Genomic DNA, 22,434 nt, shown 5'->3' on the forward strand with positions numbered 1-22,434 from the left:
CTTATAGAACACGGAGTGCAGGATGTCACCCCAGCATGAAATGCACAAGTGGGAGAAGAGCAACATGGTTTATGAACCAATCCTTAGGGAAGCCCCTATTAGAGTCAGAAATCGAGCAATAAAGAAAATAGGGGGGAAAACTGAAATGACCAAAGATCTCAGAAGAAAGGAAACTCACTTAGGACATAAGCAGATAAACCAGCAGGAAAGATATGAAGGGAAAATCACACAAAAGAATTCAGGCATCTATAAATAAGAATTACAAGACAAAAGAAAATGGATCAAAATCTGATGAAATTTCCAAGAGATTATGGAATAATAGCAGGTTATTCCTAATTAAAAAAAAATAATTGTGTGATCTGGGACAGTTCTGAATGACTTATGACAAAGAATGCTATTCACCTCCAAAGAAAGAACTATCAGATGCAGATCAAAGCATACTCTCTTCCACTTTATTTATAGTTTTATTTTGGGTTTTATATGACTATTTTGATTTCATATGAGTATTCTCTTACAATAATGATCAACATGGAAGAATGCTTTGAATTATAATACATGTATAATCTAGAACAAATTACTTACTATCTCCAAGAAGGGGGAGGGAAAGAAAGGAGAGAAGGAAGCAATTTGGATCTTATAATTTTAGAAAATGTATGTTAAAAATTGTTATTGCATATAATTGGGAAAATAAAATATCTTTGAATTTTAAAATTATGAAAAGCAGAATTTATGGTAAGCAGGGCAGAAATAATTTGAAGAACAGAAAAACTTAACTCTACATGGCAGGTCTAATGAGAGAAAGAAGGATAACTGATCAAATTTTTCTGATAAAGTTTTGGCTCCCAAGATGTAGAAATAATTAGCATATATAGAAGACTAAAAGTCATTTCTCAGTAGTTAAAGTAGTCAAAGTATCTGAACAGTTTGCTAAAGAATAATTACAAACTTTTAACAAACATAAAAAATGTTCTAAATAATTCATAAGAGATATGCAATTAAAAAAAAAAACCTTGAGGTTTTATCTCACATCCTGCAAATTGGCAAAAATGACAAAAGATGCCAATAGTCAGGTGTTGAAGAATTTGTGGGAGGATAGGCATATTTGTGAGGTTGTTAATCAGTTCAACCATTTTGGGAAAAAATTTGCCACTATGATAGTAAAGTGACTAAAGTGCCCATACCTTTAGGGATTCCACTCTTAGGCTTTATACCATAGGTAGAGACCATTGATAAGAAAAAATTCCTCATATTCCCCAAAATTACTAATAGTAGCACTTTTTGTGAAAGCAAAGAATTGGAAATCAAGTATAAACCCATTGAATGGAAAATGCTTAAATTATTGTAGATGAATATAATATGAATGTAATAAATGTGATGAATACAGAGAAGCATGGAAAGATCTGATTTAGAGAGAAGTAAGCAGAGCCAAAAAAAAAATACACAATGATTATAACAATGCAAATGGAAAGAATGACCAAAATATACCTCCCCACATCAAATGTTTAAAAATTTAAAAGAATAAGTATGGCTCAAAAAAGATATGAGAATATACTTTTACCTACCTCATCCCATTGCATAGAAGGAAGGTCCACAAATGTGACTCATATTTTTACATTTTCCACCTATTGACAATTGTGCTGATTTTCTCTCTCTTTTTTGTCTTTAAAAATATAATTTATATGGAATTTTTTTTACAGGATAGGGGAGAAGGGAAGAGGTACTGGGAGAAATTATGGTAATGTGAAAAACAAAATACATCAATAAAAACTTAGTTTTTAAAGAAGAAACCGTTTGGAACTGCCACTTTGGTGAGTGGATTAATGAATTAGTGACTTTTCAAAGGACTGCCTTACTACAGTGAGAGTCCAACTGACATTACACTTTTTGTGGTGAATAGAATAGTTTGAGAGTCGAGATTGTGTAACAAATTTGTATTGAAAATCAGCACGATTCCCTGATTTTTTTTTCTAGCACTGTGTAGCAGCATGTGTGCAGGAAAGAAAGCAAAGGTTGCAAGGCAAGATCAGAGATAGGATAAGGAAAGTAAACAATTTTAGAAAAGACAACAGGATATCGATGAATTGGTTTAACATGGATAAAGATGGGAAAGAAGAGAGTATTGCCATTGTTGAGGAAATGGATTGGGAAAGAACTGAGAGGTTGTGGAATTGGAGGACCACAGAGTAGTACAAATCTCCCCAGTATAGTAATAGCAAGCAGAGAGAGAGAGAGAAAGTGGAACAACAGATCATTTTCAGTTAAGGGGATTCAGAATTCCTGATCAGGATGTAGAAAAGATAAGATCAAGGATATGACCATCTCTCTGTATTGCTGAGGTGATCTAAAGAAGAAGGTCATGAGGAATAAGGCCTTCCTGAACACCCCATTCACACACACACACACACACACAAAACTATAGAAAGGATGAGTGGACAGAGCTAGAAAAGGACATTTTTGGGGGTGGGGTGATGTTGGATTGAAGAAAATGAGAATAAAGAGCAAGAAGTGGGGACAAGATGGGTTCTAATGACAGCTGGAGGTTCAGAATCTTTAGAATGAAAAGGGTATGACAAGAGGAGAATTGATTAATTGTTGAGAAATGTCTTGGATAGATTATCAACATTCCTATAAAGTAACAAAGAGCTCATGAATATTCATTTTTTCTTTCTTTTGAGTGACCTCAGAATAGAGAACTCTCAGGAATAATGTGGCAGTAAATAGCTAGAAAACTAAAAACTTAAAATTTATGCAGAAAGTGTTTCTTCTATAACTGCTTATTGACTTTATTTGAAATGAGATTAATCTTTCCCAATTGATAAATGTTTTCCTTTTTTTCAGAACATGTCTAATTTGAAAATGTGTTCTGAATGATTTCTATGTATAATAGGCAGCATGTTTCTTGCCTTCTGAATGGATGGAGGAGAATTTGAGGGAAGGTAGAGAATTTGGGACTAAAAATATAAAGAAATGTGATTAATTTGACATTACCTCTTTTTAATGAAATGGCTCCTATGATCTTTAAAAATTGATTAAGTACTTATTCATATATATTTCATTTTTTTAAACCCTTACTTTCCATCTACTGTGTATTGGCTCCAAGGCAGAAGAGTGGTAAGGGCTAGGCAATGGGGGTTGAATGACTTGCCCAGGGTCACACAGCTGGGAAGTGTCTGAGGCCAGATTTGAACCCAGGAATTCCTGTCTCTAGGCCTGACTCTCAATCCACTGAGCTACCCACCTGCCCCTTCCATAGTTCACTTTTGAATGGGTCATTTGCAATTTCTGGACCTTGGGTGATTATGTGTGTGTGTGATAATGGCCACTCACCTTTAAACTTATTTGAACATTTTCTCTCCCTAGTAAATCAACTAGGTTGCTAGAAATAATGCTAGAAAACATTATCTTTTTTTAAAAATCTGTTGTCGACTGCCTTGTACTAAAAAGTACAAGAAAAGTATGTGTATTAAGACAACAGTATTATTCTAAACTTCCAAATGTGTGGTGATACATGACATATATATATATATATATATATCACTTTACACAATTCTCATAGTTCACGTCCTGTCTTGGTTCTTGCAAAGGCATTCCCCCCAACCCAAGAACAGTAAAAACAAAAAGAAAACCAAAGCCCCTTTCTCAGTGGGAAGTCTGCTAATTAAAGGGCTCCCAGAACATCTGGAGTTTCTCCACAAGTAGAGGACCTGAGATCAACTAGAAGTCAACTTGTCACTGTTAGGTAAGTAACTAAACTATTCCAGGTGAAAACCTTCCTGATTCTCTTTAGCTTAGAAAGCAGTCCAGTGGAGGTTGAGGCAGAATATTTCACGTGAAGTGTCTCCAGGAGTACTTTTCATATACAGGGTGATTCCACTGGAGAGCCAGACATACATTTCTACGGAGTCTCTTACATTTGGTCACTTGAAATTTCGCCAGGGGCCATTTCCAAATGGAGTTTCTAGCTACTACCTCAGTAAGCAACTTTAAGTTTTTAGCTTCCCAGCTTTTTACTGCCACATTATTCCTGAGAGTTCTGTATTCTGAGGTCATTCAAAAGAAAGAAAAAATGAATATTCATGAGCTCTTTGCTACTTTATAGGAATTTCTCAACAATTAATCGATTCACCTCTTGTCACACCCTTTCCATTCTAGTGATTCTGAACCTCCAGCTGTCATTAGAACCCATCTTGTCCCCACTTCTTGCTCTTTATTCTCATTTTCTTCAATCCAACATCACCCCACCCCAAAAAAATGTCCCTTTCTAACTCTGTCCACTCATCTTTCTATTTGAGGCTGTTTCAATCAGATTTTCTGGGCTACCAGGCAAACCTCATCCTCCAGACCTATAGTCTGTAGGGGTCCTGTGACTGGCTGTCTGGGCTCATGTTATAGTGAGTCAAGGTCTAAATTTGCTTAAAAGCAAGAAAGAAGGAAAAAAATGAGAATCGAAAGCTTTCAAACTGTGCTCTTTGTGACCTGATAGGCACTAACTACTATTTTAGGTATGCAAAAATCCACAATGCCAAATCTATGCAGTTCATATTAGCTGCAATGTGCAACACAGTAGATGATCTTTAACAAATGAATACAGTACTATAACATGTATTAGTGTTTAAGTATTCAAATTAATACAGGCCTAACTTATAAAGAAAACAAACCATAAAATAGACCATCCAATTACAGTCTAATTCAAAAGGGGGCCTGGGTGGGGAATGCTGGGCTTTTTTTCCTAGAGGAAACCTTTGAATGATAATATTTAATAAAATATATCCTGGATAGAGAATCTCCCCAGTGAGTTCTTGCTAATTTAAAGGACCCACAATTTATCGCAGATGAATCCCCTACTTTTTTTATCAGTCATGTATTTACATTTACATGTCACTATGGAGAACAGAATTAACTTGCTTATTATACGCATTCCCTCCTCTTCTCTTCCCCCTGCTGAATAAGGGTAGAACTGAATCCTTCCAGTCTCCGGTTTCCTCCCTGAGGTGTTGTTTAGGGTGTGCTCATTTCTCTGATCACTGCTTTTTCTTCTCTACTCCCTTTCTCTATGAAGATTTAACCATACATTTCCTATTATAATTAGCTTGATTTTTAGCCTGGGGCTAAAGAGACCTTGGTTCCATGTTTCCTATTTTGTGGAATTTATGTCAGATCCAAGATTATTAATATAATCACAATAACTTGGAACCCGTAGTTAGGAAAATACCCAACATTTAAACAGCTTTGGCTCTCTGCCTTAAATTTTTGTGTAGTTCTAGATAAATATAGCTCCTTTATATTTCAGGCAAAATCAAGAGAGGAAATATTTAGGTAAAGTAAACAAGTGGAGAGTATTGAAAATCGTAGAGCAAGAGAAAGCGTTAGAATCTTAGCTGTCCAGTAACACATCCTCAACAAATAAATATCCAGAAAATGTACCATCCCAATTTTTATCAAGAAAGCCAAGAATAAATTACAGTGAATGAACTTTTTTAGCCCTGGGCAGTTTAGGGAGAGTGAAAAAGAGCCTGGGGTCAGAATCCAACTAGGAGCTTTTTCAGCACTGGGCATTTCAGTGTCTGAGGTCTAAAAGTCAGGGTGCCAGACCAGAAACCGTGAGAACAAGGGATCCCTGAACAAGTGCTAGGTACTTGGCTGAGTATTATTTGACAGTTCCACTACCCACTACTCAGGGAGGGATAAGATCCCAGAAAGAAAGGAGCGCGCTCACGAGCACTGGCTTAACTATGTACTAGCGATGGTACTACCAGAACAAGTTCTGAAAGAAACCGTCGCTGTTCCAGGTCAAGAACTCGCAGAACCCTGCACTCGGGCGTCTGGTGAACAGACCTACTGCCTGATCAAGTTTTCAGGTCCCTAGTTGGAGGTAAGAAGGCAGCGAAAGGATCTACGAGCACAATCTCTTCCCCAAAAGTGAACAAAGCCCAACACTAGCAACGCCCCAAATCAAAAAGTAGACAGCAAGAATGGTCAAACAAAAACAAGAACCCCAACATAAAGAATACAGGGGGAGGGGCTGCATGCTGGGAACTGAGACGGTTAAAGGACACTCTGCTCACCTGAATTCTGTTTACACACACACAAACACACACAGAAAATAAATCACTTCAAAACAAAGGAAAGCAGGAGTAACACGTCTCCTGGAGGTAAGAAGAGAGAGAAGTTCTGGAGTGCAGCACTGGGGGAACCAGCAGAATGCAGACCAGCTCAAAATGCTGCTACTGGGGCCAGAGGCAATGAAGTGGGACAGAAAAAGCCCTGGCTCTGGGCACAGAGGCCGCGCAGGTAGGTGATCAGTGCACTTCCATGGGGTGGCCCGATGCCTGAAGCAATAAAGTGGCACAAGAGGGGACTGGCTCAACGTCAGACACTCAGCGAGGATAGTGAAGGCAGAGAGGGTACAAGACCAAAGCACGTCGATGTGGCCTGAGGCAGTTAAGCAGTCCAGCTTCTGAGACAGTAGGGGAACTGTCTGGATGGGAAGCAGAATCTAGCTGGGCAAAGTGGTTGTAAGGTTCCCCACAGTAAGCCCAAAGGGCTACCCTCTCCACCCACACACTGTGAGAAACAAAGGCAGCTGGGCCTACCCCAAGTACCAGAGAAGAGTCCTTTGCAAGCTTGGAAACTGCTCCTATGCCCCAGGAGCAGAGAAAATGCAACAGAAAAAAAAAACCCTAGAAAAATGAGCAAAAGAGAAAGAAAAATGGATTGTATTGTGCTTGGATCATCTCAGAAGTAGCATGGAAAGGATGAGGAAGAACATTAGGAACAGGAAAGAGAGGAAAAATGGGGAGAATTCACTCACATAAATGGGGTACACAAGGATGAGTTTCTATAAGAGGACAACAGTAGGGGCAGGGGAGAACAGATAATATTTAAACCTTACACTTACCTGAGTTGGTTAAAGGAGGGAAGAATACACATACAGTTGAGTCAATCAGTCAAGAATTCCTAGTAAACAATATATTTTTGGATTATGGTTTCTAATTCATTTATTTTTATTTATTTATTAAGCACCTATATATGACGGCTTTGTGTTAAGTGCTAAGAATTTTTTTAAAAAGAGGCAAAAGACCATTCTTGCCCCAAGGATCTCACAATATATCTTACCTAGGAAAATGGGAAAGGGGGAATAAGAAGGAATGCAGATCAGGGGACGTATTAGAAGCAAAAGTTTCTTAAGAGAAGAGATAGGAAAAGAGAGTGGGTAAAATATAAAATAATAGAAGAGAAGGAACTATGGTTAGCAATCATAAATGAGAATGGGATGTGCTCACCCATTAAACAGAAGAGGATAATAGAATGAATTAGAAACCAGAATCCCAAAATATATTGTTTACTAGGAATACACTTGAAAGAGAAAGATGCATACTATATAAAAATACGATACTGGAGCAGAATCTATTATATTTCAACTGAAGTAAAAAGGTAATCATGATCTAAGACAAATCAAAAGCAAAAAAAAGAGACCTAAGTAAAAGAGTTAAATGGAAACTCTTCATTGTTAGAAGTTAATAAAGACTATCAACATTAAAAGCACACCAAATAGTTTATCTAAATTTTTAAATGAAAAATTAAATGAGTTATAGGAAGGAATAATAAAATTATAAATATTGGGGGGGTCAATTTATCCCTATTAGACCTATATAAATCTAACCAAACCACAAACCAAAATGAAGCTAAGAACCCAAATAGAATTTTAGAAAAGTTAGATATGATAGATCTCTGGATAATGTTAAATGTAAATACAAAGGTGTGGGCCTATCCTCAGATATGCATGGCATGTACTGACCATGTATTAGGGCATAAAAATCTTCCATACAAATGCTGAAAAGCAGGAGCATAACTTCTCAGCAGTAGATAATATCATTTAAAAAACTGACCATATATCTGAACACAAAAATATTATAGAAAAATAGAAATATTAAATGCATCCTTTTCAGGCCATAATGCAATAAAAATTATATATAATAAGGGACTATGGAAATGAAAAGAATAATTAGAGATTAAACTACAATCTTAAATAATGAAGGTGTTAAAGAACAAATCATAGAAAAAATAAATAATTTCATTTAAGAGAATAATAAGACAACATATCAAAGCCTACGGGATTCAGCAAAAGTAGTAATTAGAAAAAATCTTTAAATGTTTATATTATTAAAAGAGAAAGAAAAGATCCATGAATTGAGAATATAATTTTTAATTTAAAAAGGTTTTTAAAATATTAATGAAATTATTTTTATTTTATTATTTTAATTTATTTATTAAATTATTAATTAAATTGATTTAAATTAATTAATTTAAATATTTTTTTAAACCTTTACCTTCTGTTTTAGAATCAATACTAAGTATTGGTTCCAAGACAGAAAAACAGTAAGAGCTGAGCAATTGGGTTTAAGTGACTTAGCCAGGATCACATACCTAGGAAGTGCAAAGTTGAATCCAGGACTCCCCATCTCTAGGCCTGGCTCTCAATCCAGTAAACCACCCTAATTAATTTAAAAAATAATTTTAAAAGCTAGGAAAATAATAAATTAAAAATACCCAAGTAAATGCCTATTTATTCATTCTAAAACTAAAGATGAGATCAGAACAATTGACTGTAGTAATACTATTGGATTAATAAATAAATTGAGGAATTAATTTCATGAAAAAAAATCAACAAAATAGATAAACCATGGGTTAATATGATTTTTAAATAGAAAGAAAACATCACTATCATTAAATATGAAAAGGGTAAATATACCACCAGTGAAGATGAAATTAAAGCAATTATTTGAAGTTATTTTGTTCAATTATATGCAAATAAATATAACTAGAAGATAAATGGAAGAATTCTTACAAAAAAAAAAAGCTGTTTAGACTATGAGAGGAGGAAATATAATATCTTAATAAGCTTATTTTAGAAAAAAGAAAATAAACAGCCCATAAATGAATTTCTTAAGAAAAAGAGTATTAGTAACAGGTGAATTTGCAAATGAATTTCATCAAACATTTAAAGATCAACTAATTACTATCCTAAATAAATTATCTGAAATAGCAGATAAAGAAGTTCACCAAACTTCTTTCATGAAGGAAATATGGTGCTGATTACTAAACCAGGAAGAGCAAAAACAGAGAGAGATAATTATAGAATAATTTCACTAATGAATATGGATTTAAAAATACTAAATAAAACACTAGCTAAGAGACCATAATAATATATCCAAAGATTATACATTGTGATCAAATAGGATTTATACCCAAAAGGCAGGGATGGTTTAATATAAGGAAAACTACCAACATATTGATTATATTAATAACAAATAAAAACCACATGATTATATGAATAGATATGTTAATTGAAAAAGCCTCTGACAAAATACAATACTAATTAAAAACACTGGAAAGCCCGGGTCTAAATAGTTTTTCCTTAAAATGAAACAAAGTATCTACCTAAAAAAATCAGCAAGTATTATTTGTCACAGGAATAAAGTTAGAAACCTTTCTAGTAAGATTAGGAATGAAATAAGAATGCCCATTATCAACAATATTATTTAACATAGTATTAGATATGCTAGCAATATCAATAAGAAGAAAAAGAAATTGAAGGCATTAGAATGAGCAAAGAGATAATAAAATTATCTGCTGATATGATAGTATATGTGGAAAATACTAGAAATTCAACTAAAAAGTTAGTTGAAACTATCAATAATTTTAGTAAAGTAGCACAATGTTACTACATAAATCAATAGCATTTTTATGTATTACTAACAGTCCTGCAAGAAAAGATAGAAAAAAAAGTTCCACTTAAAATAATCACAGATTTAAAAAAAACAAACAAACCCGAGTGTTTATCTGTCAAAACAAACCCAGTAAATACATGAACATAATTATAAAACACTTTTTATGAAAATAAATTAAGATTTAAATGATTGGAGAAATATTAATTGTTCATGAATGAGCAGTGCCAATATAACTAAAATTAAAATCCTGCCAAATTTACTTATTTGGGGCCATCGCAATTAAATTTCCAAGACATTATTTTATTGAGCTAGAAAAAATAACAAAATTTATTTGGAAGAACTAAAGATCAAGAATATCAAAAGAGGGGGCAGCTGGGTAGCACAGTGGATTGAGAGCCAGGCCTAGAGTTGGGAGGTCCTAGGTTCAAATATGACCTCAGACACTTCCCAGCTGTGTGACCCTGGGCAAGTCACTTGACCCCCATGGCCTAGCCCTTACCACTCTTCTGCCTTGGAACCAATACACAGTATTGACTCCAAGACAGAAGGTATGGGTTTAAAAAAATATATATCAAAAGAATTAATAAGAAAAAAGTAAAGGAGTCCTAGCAGTAACATATTTTAAATTGTATTATAAAGCAGTATTTATAAAAACTATCTGGTACTGGCTAAGAAGTAGAAAGGCAAATTAGTGGAATAGTACAAAAGTACTACTAACATGAATAAAAGATTATACTAATCTTGCATTTGACAAAAGCATAGATACAGGTTGTTTAGAGTGAGAAATCATTATTTGGTAATAATTATTGGGACAATAGGAAAGTAGTTTGGCAGAAACTACGTATAAACTAATATCTTACATCATTCACTAAGATACTTAGGAAATATAAGTAAATTAGAACAGGGAACATCTATCAGATTTATGGATAGGAGAGGAATTTATGAGTCAACAAGAGATGAAGAACATCATGAAATAGAATATGGATAATTTGAGTACATTAAATTGAAAATTTTCAGTACAAATAAAATAAATATTGCCAAAATTAGAAGCAAAGAAGAAGATGGGGGGAGGGGGGTTTATAGACAGCCCCTCAAATAGAGATCTTTTATCAAAACTATATAGAGAACTTTGTTATCCAATCATTTGGGAGAGCAATATGGAATTAAACCCAGAAAATTATAAAACTGTATATTTCCTTGAACCCAGCAATACTAATGCTATGTCTGTTTCCCAGACAGACTGGGGGTGGGGGGGTGGGGAGGGGGAGGAAAGAAAAGAATCTATATATTCCAAAATATTTATGGCAATTCTCTTTGTGGTAGCAAAGAACTGGAAACTGAGGGGATACCTATCAATTGGGGAATGGATAAACAAATTGTGGTATATGATTGCAATGAAATACATAAGAAATGATAAGTAGGTTAATTTTAATAAAATTTAGAAAGAACTACATGGAATAATGAACAGCAAAATAAGTAGAACCAAGAAAACATCATACACAACTACATACTTAAGACTTGAAGAATAAATTGTAAATGTTACTTCCAGAGAGGAACTGAAAGGAAGAGATATGAAAGACATAACTTGCAGAAGTACATCTGTCTCTCAAATGATACCTTTGGTGATGTGGAGGGAAGGAGGGAGAAGCTGGGACATGTGGATAAATTCTATTAATTAAAAACAAAACAAAATGAATTGGAAATTAAAAACTCTTTAAGAAGGGGTGAGTTGGGGCAGCTATGTGACACTATATATAGAATGTCAGGCCTGGAGTTGGGAGGACCTGGGTTCAAATTCAGCCTCAGACACTTCCCAGCTGTGAACCTGAGCAAGTCATTTAACTCCATTTGTCTAGTCCTTACTCTTCAGTTGTAGCATTACTAAGACAGAAATTAAGGGTTTAAAAGAAAGAATGAGTGGGTTTAGAAAACTTTTTTAAGCAATCAGTTTCATTAGAGACATTGAGAACAATGAGATCACATCAAAATTGTGAGATGTAGCCAAAGCGGTATTTAAAGAAATATGTGTATCTCTAAATGCTACAAAGGATTCCTAAACTTAAAAATAAACTAGAAAACAAAACAAAAAAAAAATTAAGCTTCCAATTAAACTCTAAAATATAAAACTTGGAAATTAAGAGAGAAAATTGAAGATGACAAAAAAAAATCCCTGAATAAGTAGATGTAGGAGCTGTTTTTTTGGAAAGAAAATGAAAACCCTTTAACTAATTCTTTTATTAAAAAAAAAGGAAAATAATGAATTACAGGTATCTAAAATGTAAAAGGGGAATTCACAACTAATGAAGAAATAAAAACGAAGAGCTTTTTTATCCAACAATATACCAATAAAAACTGCCAATCTACATGAAATAAATATTTTTAAATGTAAATTACGTAGATTAACAAAATAAGGTAAAAGGAAAAATCTATTATAGAAATAGACATTGAATGAGCCATAAATAAACTTCCCAAGGGAAAAAAAACCTCTAGGTCTTATGGAATCACAAGCAAATTCTATTCTAAATTGGAATTAATTGCAATTACATACATGCACACATACACACACACACATATATATAAAGTAAATAGGGGATTCTATCCAATTCCTTCTATGATAAACATAGTCTTGATTCCCAAGCTAGGGAGAATCAAAACAAAGAGAAAACTAAAAACCAATTTCTCTAGTGAATATTAATGAAAATTTTTAAGATAAAATAGTCATGTATTACAATACTATATAATATATACTATATTATCATATATGTCGTATGCTATATATAATATAAACTTTGCGCCTCAGTCTTTGGACTTCAAAGCCACATGAGGGTACATCAATAGATGAGATGCTCAAAGACAATCGTCATTCTCGGCTTCCGAAAGACTACTACTACTATATATAATATACTATAACCAGGCAGGATTTATACCAGGAATACAGAATGGGTTCAATATTAGGAAAATTATAAACATAACCGACCATATTAATAACAAAAACATTAAAAATCACAGGATTATTTCACTAGATGACAAAAAAAAACTTTTGAGGAAATATAACATTTATTCCTATTTAAAACTTCTGGAAAGCTTAGTAATGAAAGTTTACCCAATTACTTGCTAAAATCTGCCCCATCTACTTCCACAACTCTCATATTTATCCTCCCTTTCTCTCTCTGCAGCAACTATTTTGATACAAGTTCTCATCGCCTCGAACCCGGACTATTCCCGCTGGTTCTATTTCCTGCCTCCAATCTCTCTCCACTTCCGTCAGTCGTCCACTTAGTAAATATTAAAGTGGTCATTTCTTCCTCAGTCAACTCCACGGGCTCCCACTTACTTCTAGGATCGCATACAAAAATACTGTTAGGCTTTTCAATCCCTCCCAGTCTGCCTAGTCCTCTTGCTGGCAATCTAGTATCGCTGGCTCCTTAGCTCTTCCTCCCACAAGTCATTTCATCTGCCTCTGGACCTCTGCCCCTGCTGTGCTCCACTCTTGGGGTGTTCTCTTTCCTCGTGCTTTCCAGGCTTGCTTCGACCTTCAGCTTTACCCCAATCTTCTTCCACAGTCCTTTCCCGGCCCCCCCGTGCACACCCGCTGCTTGTACCTTCCCCTGGGATTTACATCTTTTATGTAGAAAGTAGTTTGTGTGTGTCTGAAAGTGAGCTCCTTGAGCTAAGAGCCGGCGTTCCCTGTCTGTATTCCCGGCGCTTTGAACGGCTATTGGCACACAGTAAACATTTCATTATTTTTTTAATTGACTGACTTTTGAGCGCCGTTACCAAATAGAGCCCGACAATCCCTGAGATAACGGTGCAGCGCAGAGCGGAAGTGACAGCCTTGTCAATGACAAGTTATACATGGGATAGATTAAACGTTTAAGTTTCTTCATAGTGGCAGGGCACAACTAAGCAGATTGAGAGCCGGGCGTAGTCCTGGGTTCAAATAGAACCTCAGGCACTTGCTAGCAGGGTGATCCTGGCCAAGTCATTTAACCTCCATTGCTGAGCCCTTGCTGCTCTTTTGCCTTGGAACCAATACCCAGTATTGATTCTAAGATGGAAGGTCAGGGTTTGAAAACACAATAAACATTTGGTTTAACTAAAATTTAGTTTGCATGGCTCTCTATGCCCAAGTGACCTCTTTTTCACAAATTTTAAAGTGAAGTGGCCACTTTCTCCACCCCTAAGGTTTTAATCATCTTTACTGAGCAACCATTTCCTCCTGTTTCGGGAGAGTAAGTTGAAAACAACATTTCACCTTACATTTTTACAAAGAAAAGTTGAAAAATAACTTGTCAAGGCAAACCTGAAAGTGTGTGTGTGTGTGTGTGTGCATACACACCAGGATTGTTTTCAGATCTCCAAACTTCTCATCTGTTTCTCCTTTCTGTCTAGGTGTCTGTAGGATAGTCACAAAATCATTTGGGGGCAGGGGGTTTGGTAGCTAGGGAGTTCAGCAGATAATCTGGCCTCAGAAAATTACTAACTGTATGACCTTGGGCAAGTCACTTAACCAGCACAACCTTGCCCTTACTGAGCTTCTGTCTGGGAAACAATGCCCTGTATGGATTCTGAGACAAAACGTAAGGTTTTAAAAAAAATAATAATAAACCCATTTAAAAATCACTTCCATTTCTCCCTCCTTTGATAGTCTTTATTTGGTTTTTGGTTTCTTCAGATATGTCTTCTGTGTTCATTCTAATGCCTCTCCTGTTTCTTTTGAATAAGGCTCTCCAGAGCCATAAGAAGCAGTTGCATACCACTAAGCCTCAGTGATACTGATGAGGCCAAACAGAACTTTTTGTGTTTGACTCTCTAATTCCCCTTATTGAGTGCCTAAGTCAGGGAAGTTTGTGTATAAGCATTTAATGGCAGAGGGGTGACTCCTGGTTCCTTGCTTGGATTTTCTCCCCTGTGAACTTCTGAATGTCTCGGGGTCTCATTGCTTTTTCTTTGTATCTAGTCTACAAAGAACAATTGGCCTGGCTGGAAATTCAGGGATCTTCCAACTCCAGAATTCTATCATTTGATGAGCATCAGGTTAAAGTTAAGCACTGTTGTCACTAGAAGGATGTCACAGATATAAATTATTATTGGAGCTACTTTTCCTGATTTAATGGGAAATGATCAGCAAAGAGAAAGATACTGATGACTGAAGTAGATGGAGGAGATACCATGGAATGAAGACTGCCCAGGCTGGGACTTCCATCTGCTATAGCTCATTCAGTGGATAGTGTGCTGGGCCTGGAGTTAGGAACAACTGAGTTCAAATCCAGTCTCAGACAACTTAGCAGCTGCATGACCCTGAGCAAGTCACTTAATTCTGATTGCTTCAGTTTTCTCTTCTAGACAATGAGCTGGAGAAAGAGAAGGAAATACCCAACCACTCCAATATTGTTGACAAGAAAACCCCAAATGGGTTATGAAGATTTGAAAACAAGTGAACATTAACAGAAACTACCATGGTTATCTTCATTCACTCACAGACCTTTGCCCCAAAGTATTCACCTTCTGGACTCATGCAAAAGCTATGAAATCCGTGTGATCACCTCCAGGCTAATCCCTCTGAATACACTCTGGATTCTATTCCCTCTCATTTTCTCCAGCAAATGGTCCCCATAATCATCCTTTCCTATTCCTTTAACTCCAGCTTAGCAACATCTACAGTAGACATGCTCCTTAATTGCTGCCTACAAACATACCAAAATCTGTAATAACTCCATAAAAAATATAGTCATCATTTGATTTAATGCCTATTATGTGCCACGCACTGTGCTAAGCACTTTATGAAGAGTTAGTTAAGCTTCTTGGCCCTCTTTTAAAGAAGGATTTTGGTAGAGTTTTTGTTTTTGTTGTTTACTTTACCCCTCCAATCAGAAAGAGGCAACAAAAGGTACTAATGAGATATGAATAGCAAAGTGGAAGCAATCTCTGAAATAATGAAACCCTCTCCAAACCCTACCATCCCTTCAAGCTCTCATTATCCTGGATCTCTAGCAGCTTTTTTCAATGTTCAGCTTAAGTATAACCTCCATAAAGGCATTTTTATTCCCTACTCATTCCCCACAAACCGTTAATGCCTTCCTCCCAAAATGATCTTGTATTTTTCGTACTTTGTATATGGGCATTTCTTGAATTCTCTTGCTAAATTTTAAACTTCTCAAGGTCAGGAATTGCCTCACCTTTGTATCCTGGTATGTAGCAACATTTCTGGCTTATAGCCATTGTTTAGTGAATGTCTATTGATTTATTAAGTTAAGTCAGAATGAACAATAGTTTGTAATGTGCTTGAGCTTTAGTATACCTCTATCATTAAAACTTAGTGAACTGATTTCATGTTGAAATGAATCATCTTTTTAGGTGCTTAAATGGAAAAGAAGCCTTGTGCAAAGATAAAATACCCCATTATTGATCTTGGGAAAACACACAGAAATACAGTTGTGATGCCAACTCTTGAGATGACCTTGAGTGTGTATATGTGTATGTGTGTATAAAGATGAAAAGGATATTAATTCTATTTTTCTTTCTTTCTTTTTAAACCTTTACCTTCCACCTTAGAATACTTACTGTATTGGTTTCAAGGCAGAAGAGTAGTAAGGGCTAGTGTGAAGAGTGGCTCAAACTCTCTTTGTCTATCAATCAGTAACTTTTAAGTTAATCAATCAAAAACCTAAATACCCCTACTTAATACCTTAGCAGTCACTAAGTATGACAGTTCACAAGCCACTAGCTAGAGTGGGTGACAACTCTAAGGCCACTGCCCACCCCCTGGGCAGTGCTAGGTAAATTAGAAAAACAATAATTGGTTCCTGTAAAGTGGGGGAGCAACAGGAAGTGACATCATCGAGAAAACTGCTTTAAAAGACCAGGTTTGATCAAAGATTCAGTCACTCAGTGTTGGTGAGCTGTACTGGAGGAGGAGACTCTTTCCCTGGATCCTGCGTAGGCTTGCCATGGTGAGTGGAGAGATTCCTTCCTTGGTTCTTTGGTGAGGAGACCCTCTCTGCTCGTGGGCTCTTTGGTGGGACACTCCCTTCAGGATGAGTTCTGGTGAGATTCTTGGTGGTCTTAGGCTCCTGTGAACTGAAGATTCTCAGTGGATTCTTTAGCATCTTCTGGCTCTTCAGATTTCAGCTTCCTAATTAGGACTTTGGGTTCTGGTGAGGTTTGCTTTCCGATTTACATTTGTGATCTGGAGACATTAGGATTAAATTTAGGGTATTTGTAGTTAGGCAGTACTTTCTGTCTCTTTATCTACATTTTCCACTTTCACTCTTTCCATCTCTTTTTATTTAAATTGATAACCACAGTATTACTTTAGAATTCTCATATTTAGTCAAAACCTTAAATTTTTAACTCTTATACTAGGCAAAGGGGGTCAAGTGACTTGCCCAGGGTCACACAGCTGGGAAGTGTCTGAGACCAGATTTGAACCTCAGACCTCCCATCTCTAGGCCTGACTCTCAGTCCACTGAGCCACCCAGCTGCCCCCTGTTTTGTTTTATTTTAAATAACTCTTTCCCATGGCCTCTTGGAAGCCTATTTTACTGTTGGATAGTTCTAATTCTTTTTTAAATTTATTTAGAATATTTTGCCATGGTTACATGATTCATGAACCCCCCACCCCCAGCTGACAAGCAATGCCACTGGGTTATACATGTATAATTGTTCAAAACCCATTTCCATGTTATTCATATTTCCAACAGAGTGATCCTTTAACATCAAAACCCTAATCATATCCATATCAAACTTCATGATTGATCATATGTTTTTCTTCTGCATTTCTGTTCTCACAGTTCTGGATATGGATACTGGATAGCTCTAATTATTAAGAAGTTTTTTCCTATCTCAAGCCTAAATTTGCCTTTTCTCCAACTTCTCATTTTTTTCCAGTTCTTTCCCCAAGATTGAAAAGAACAACTGTATTCTCTTTTCTCCATGTCAGCCCTTCAGTTATTTGTAGACAGCTGTTATACACACTCCTACTCTTGCAAATATGAAATTAGCTTGAAACTTTTTTTCTGAGTAGTCTCTATGTTATCAGTGTACTTTCTAGAATGTGATGCCTAAATCTGGACATAACAATCTAGATATAGTCTGACCAGAATAGAAGACAAAAAATATATCACTTACTTAGTCCTAGACATGATGCCTCACTATGCAGCTTAAAATTGTATTGACTTTCTTGACAGCAATATCTAAACCCAGATCTTTTTCTAGACAACTTTTTCCCTAAATGTTCACCATTTTGTACTTGTGAAGATGATTTTTAAAAAATAACTTTTTATTGATGCCTTCCATTTCTCATATCATCATCATCATCATCATCATCACAGTTATTTCCAGAATCCATTCAATTTAGAAAATAGTATTTTGTTAAAGAGGAAAAAAATCAGTACAAATAATTGATAACACTGAAAAAGTAAAAAACAAAACAAAACATGTGCAATATATAATGCCAATGGAACTCCCACCTTCATGAAAAGATGGGTTAAAGATATATAATCGTGTCTTTTTTGAGTCATGCTTTCTTTGTATAATTTTGTTGCCTTCACTTTTGATTTTTTGATGTGAGTTTTTCCATTTACATTGTTATAGTTACTGTCTGTTATTTTCTGGACTGCTGACTTCATTCCATATCAGTTCAGGTAGCTCTTTCCATGTCTCTCTGCAATTATTATATACATAATTTCTAGTATCACAATAATAATCCATTATATTTATATTCTATAGTTTGTTTAGCCATTGCCCAATTGATTGGCATCAACCTTTTTTTCCAATTCTTTGCTATCATAAAAAGTTCTGGTGTAAACATTTTAGTATATGTGAGGATTTCTTTATCTCAATAACTTCCTTAGGGTATAAGCCCACTTCACAACTTCACCAACAATATATTAGTGTGCCTATCATTCCAAAATCCCTCAAAGATTGACTCCTGCCATTTTTTATCTTTGTCAATTGACAAGATGTGAGTTGAAACCTTGGAGTTGTTCTGGTTTCTATTTCTCATCGTATTAATGATTTGGAGCTTTCTTTCATGTGTTTTTGAATGTTTTGCAATTCTTTTGAGAAGTACTTGTTGATATCCTTTGACCATTTATCTATTGGGAATGGTTATTTATCCATACACACATATGTAGGGGGGGTATGTGTATATAGATATAAATGTAGCTAGATTATGCATTTTGCATATTAAACTGTTTTCAGAGAAATTTGATGCAAAGATTTTTCCCCCATTCTACCACTTCTAGTCTTATTCTTAGTGCATTAATTTTGTCTGTGGTAAATAAGTTTTTCTTTTTTGAAGCCAGGTGTAAGTCTCTTTACTACTAATTTACTAATATGATTAGATTCATTCTGGTGTCCATCTGTAAGATATTACTGAATTATGACTATCATACAATGTGTTTGCTATCCAGCTCTCCTAGCTTCATATCAGCAGTAGATTTAATAAGTTGATCATATATGATTATATGTGTATATATAGTATATATGTATATATATATATACATATATACTTTTAATTAGATTGTGGTAAGTGATAAGTCATTTTTAAGGATAGAAGGCAGATAACTAGGGTTAAATTTTAAATATGGATATTGAATACATAAAAGTAACTTCGTGGAGAAACTTACCAGTGTAAAAAATGAAGAAGTAATGAGAATTGTACATGATTGTGCACACCATCATTTCTGCTGCCAAGGAAACTGAGGCTGGCACATAACTCAAGGTCAGTTATTCCATGCTGCAGTAGGTTTTGTAAATCAGGCATCCACACAACATTTGGCATCATTATTATGAGCCCCCCCGGAGCAGAGGGCCAGTAGATTGTCTAAGGAAGGAAAGAACCAACCCAGGTCAAAAATAGAGCAGATCAAAGCTTCCATGATAATCAGAGGTGCAATCAAGCCCATGAATAGCACTTGCACTTACAGCCTGGATGAGTTATGGAGACCTCATGAAAGAGAGGGAGGGAGAGGGAAAGGGGGAATAGGAAAGGGAAGAGGAGAAAGAGGGGGGGGAGGGAGAGGAAGTGGGAGAACACAATACCTCTAAGAGGTATGAGGCTGTGGTTGAGGAGAGGTAGAGCCAATATGGCTGAGTAGTCTGAAGAAATGCAGACAATATCAACCTGATAGGACCTCCAAAGAGGTTTTAAAATGCACCAGACTGAATCCTTATCAGGAAATAAGAGAAAAATCACAACATGTCTTTTTTCTAGCCCATGTCAGCTCAAGTAGATAGATTTGTAGAGCTAGCTACAATTTCTAGACAGAACCAGTCATGCACATATTCTAGTGCAGAGAGAGGCCATGTATGAGAGCAGAGTTCTCAAATGTAACATAGAGGAGCCTAAACCTGTGCAGATGCAAAAACAGGTGGTGATTGGCACTTTGTTACTTACTACAAAGTCCCAGGTGGCAGATCAAGGACTGACTAAGGATAGTTCTTGTTCCTAGAGGTAGTATTCCTGGTTAAGGAATGGCTACAAGTCCTAAAGTTCTAAAGCAAGCAGCAGCTGTGTAGCTCTAACCATAGGATCAGAATGGGAGGAATTCCCTTCCAATTTTCATCCCAGTTTGAAGCCTGCAACAGAATAGATATGATAGGAATCTCAGACCAAAGGGGACCTTAAAGTTCTGTCACTGTAAGGCAATAGATCTTTCTAGTTGGCTGATAATAACTGACTTCAGCAACAGTCTACTGGCACTCCAACATGAGGCAAATCCAGAGATATGATGCTCAGATGCAAACTCAGGTCATGAATTTGCAGAGTTCAACCCAGGAGGACAGATATCTGACTTTATCCTGTATCAGCCCACTTTAGGAACACTGAATTTATGTTTCCTAATCTGAGGTACACATGAGATTGTAGAATAACATTACTGTGAAGAAAGAATCAAATTCTCTTTGTCTATCAATCAGCAACTTTTAAGTTAATCAATCAAAAATTTAAGTACCCCTACTTAATACCTTACCAGTCACTAAGTATGAGAGTTCACAAGTCACTTCCCAGAGTGGGTACTCCAGAGGACACTGCCCCACCCCAGGCAATGGTAGGCAAATTGAAAGACTGTGATTGATTCCCGCAAAGCCGGGAAGAGACAAGAAATGATGTGGGAAAACGACTATAAAAAGTCCTGAAATTCCTGTCCAAGAGACTTCTCCTTTGAATTTCTTTTTCCTTTGGAGTTTGCCTTTGGAGAGTCTACAACAGTGAGCTGGACTGAAGGTGGAGACTCTTTCCCTGGATCCTGCATTGGTTGCTGGGTGTGTAGCTGGCCTTCCTTTCCTGGCTTCTGGAGAGATTGGTTGTGGAGAGGCCTTCCTTTCCTGGAGGAGGCTGCATTGGTGGAACCCTTGCTGAAGACACCACCTGGATTCCTGGCTTAAGAGACTACCACAACTCCATGTGGAGATTGGGACTTGAGAACCCTTGCTGGGTGGTGAGCTGTACTTCTTCGGACAGAAATTATAGGGTATCTAGCTAGGCAATACGTTCTGCTTCCTTCCTACATTTCTCTTTTTTACTATATCTCTATTAAACTAAATTGTTAAGAGCAGCTAACAGATTTGTGACTTAAGAGTTAGTTTTTTTTTTAATCGGCAACCACAGTATTACTTTAGAACTTTCATATTAGCATAAAAACTTAATTTTAAATTCTTATAATAATCAATATCTCAAGAAACAATAGCAGGAACTAGAAGACACAAGAACAGCCTGGACATTTTCTCTAGAACCTAAACCAAACATAAAGTTTAAATATGTAGTAAGAAAGTAGGTTGGAAGAATGAGGGGGAGAAAAGTATCCCACCAAAGTGGTAGGAAGTCAAAATAGAAAGATTCCATTGGCTACTTATGAAAAGAAGTTCCAAAATGAAAATTCCCAGGAACATCATAGCCAAAATCCAGAGTTTCCTGGACTAAGAAAAAATATTATAAGCATAGAGAAATAAAGAATTCAGATTCCTAAGAACCACAAACAGGAACACATGATTTAGTAGCCACTACCATAAAAGAAGTGGAGAACTTAGAATATGATATTACAGAAGGAAAAGACAATTTTAGAACTAAGAATAACTTACCATTAAAATGGAATATAATGCAACAAGAGGAAAATTAAATCTTTAATGAAATAGAGGACTTCCATATATAGCTGATAAAAAAGATCAAAGCTTCATAGACATTTTGTCATGGAAACACAGGAATTAAGAGAAACATATGGGACTAAAGGATAAAGTGTTTATAATCTGAGGAGATGAAAAATGTATCCTCATCTTATATCTCTCATTAGTGATTATAGTGGAAATCTAATGTGAAGGCCTAGGAGTAAAAATAATATAAAAAAAATGGGAGATGGTGAGTAATATACTAGGGTGAAAATAGGGAAAGGAAGGATGAAGAAAATTATCTCACATAATTGCTTTGTGTAGGTAAAAGTCTATATTCACAAGGAGGACATGGTATGAGGAACTTGAATCTCACTTTCATATGAGTTGGTCACAAGAAGGAAAATATACACACAGCTGGGTACAGAAATATATTTCACTCAATAAATGAATAGAAAGGGGATCAGCTGAGTGACTCAGTGGATTGAGAGCCAGGCCCATAAATGGGAGGTTCTGGGTTCAAATCTGGCCTTAGACATGTCCTAACTGTGTGACCCTGGGTAAGTCACTTAACCCCCATTTGCCTAGCCTTTAT

At 36.0% G+C, this 22,434-nt stretch overlaps 1 protein-coding gene across 4 annotated transcripts in view; it reads left to right on the top strand.

The window, feature by feature from the left end:
• Window positions 1-22,434, top strand: part of LOC103097748 (uncharacterized) — a 104,219-nt gene that overhangs the window by 74,899 nt on the left and 6,886 nt on the right. Inside the window, exon 1 of one of the 4 annotated variants that reach the window (XR_008917494.1) lies at window positions 19,754-21,208. The exons of 2 other annotated variants lie outside the window; for them this stretch is intronic. The gene's annotated coding sequence lies outside the window, so the exon portion shown is untranslated. Of the gene's footprint in view, window positions 1-19,753; window positions 21,209-22,434 lie in introns of those variants that run through there. One more of the 4 variants, XR_465456.3, reaches the window with a different exon arrangement.

The sequence above is a fragment of the Monodelphis domestica genome, chromosome 3 (genome assembly GCF_027887165.1).
Source record: "Monodelphis domestica isolate mMonDom1 chromosome 3, mMonDom1.pri, whole genome shotgun sequence".
In the NCBI taxonomy this organism is placed as follows: domain Eukaryota; kingdom Metazoa; phylum Chordata; class Mammalia; order Didelphimorphia; family Didelphidae; genus Monodelphis; species Monodelphis domestica.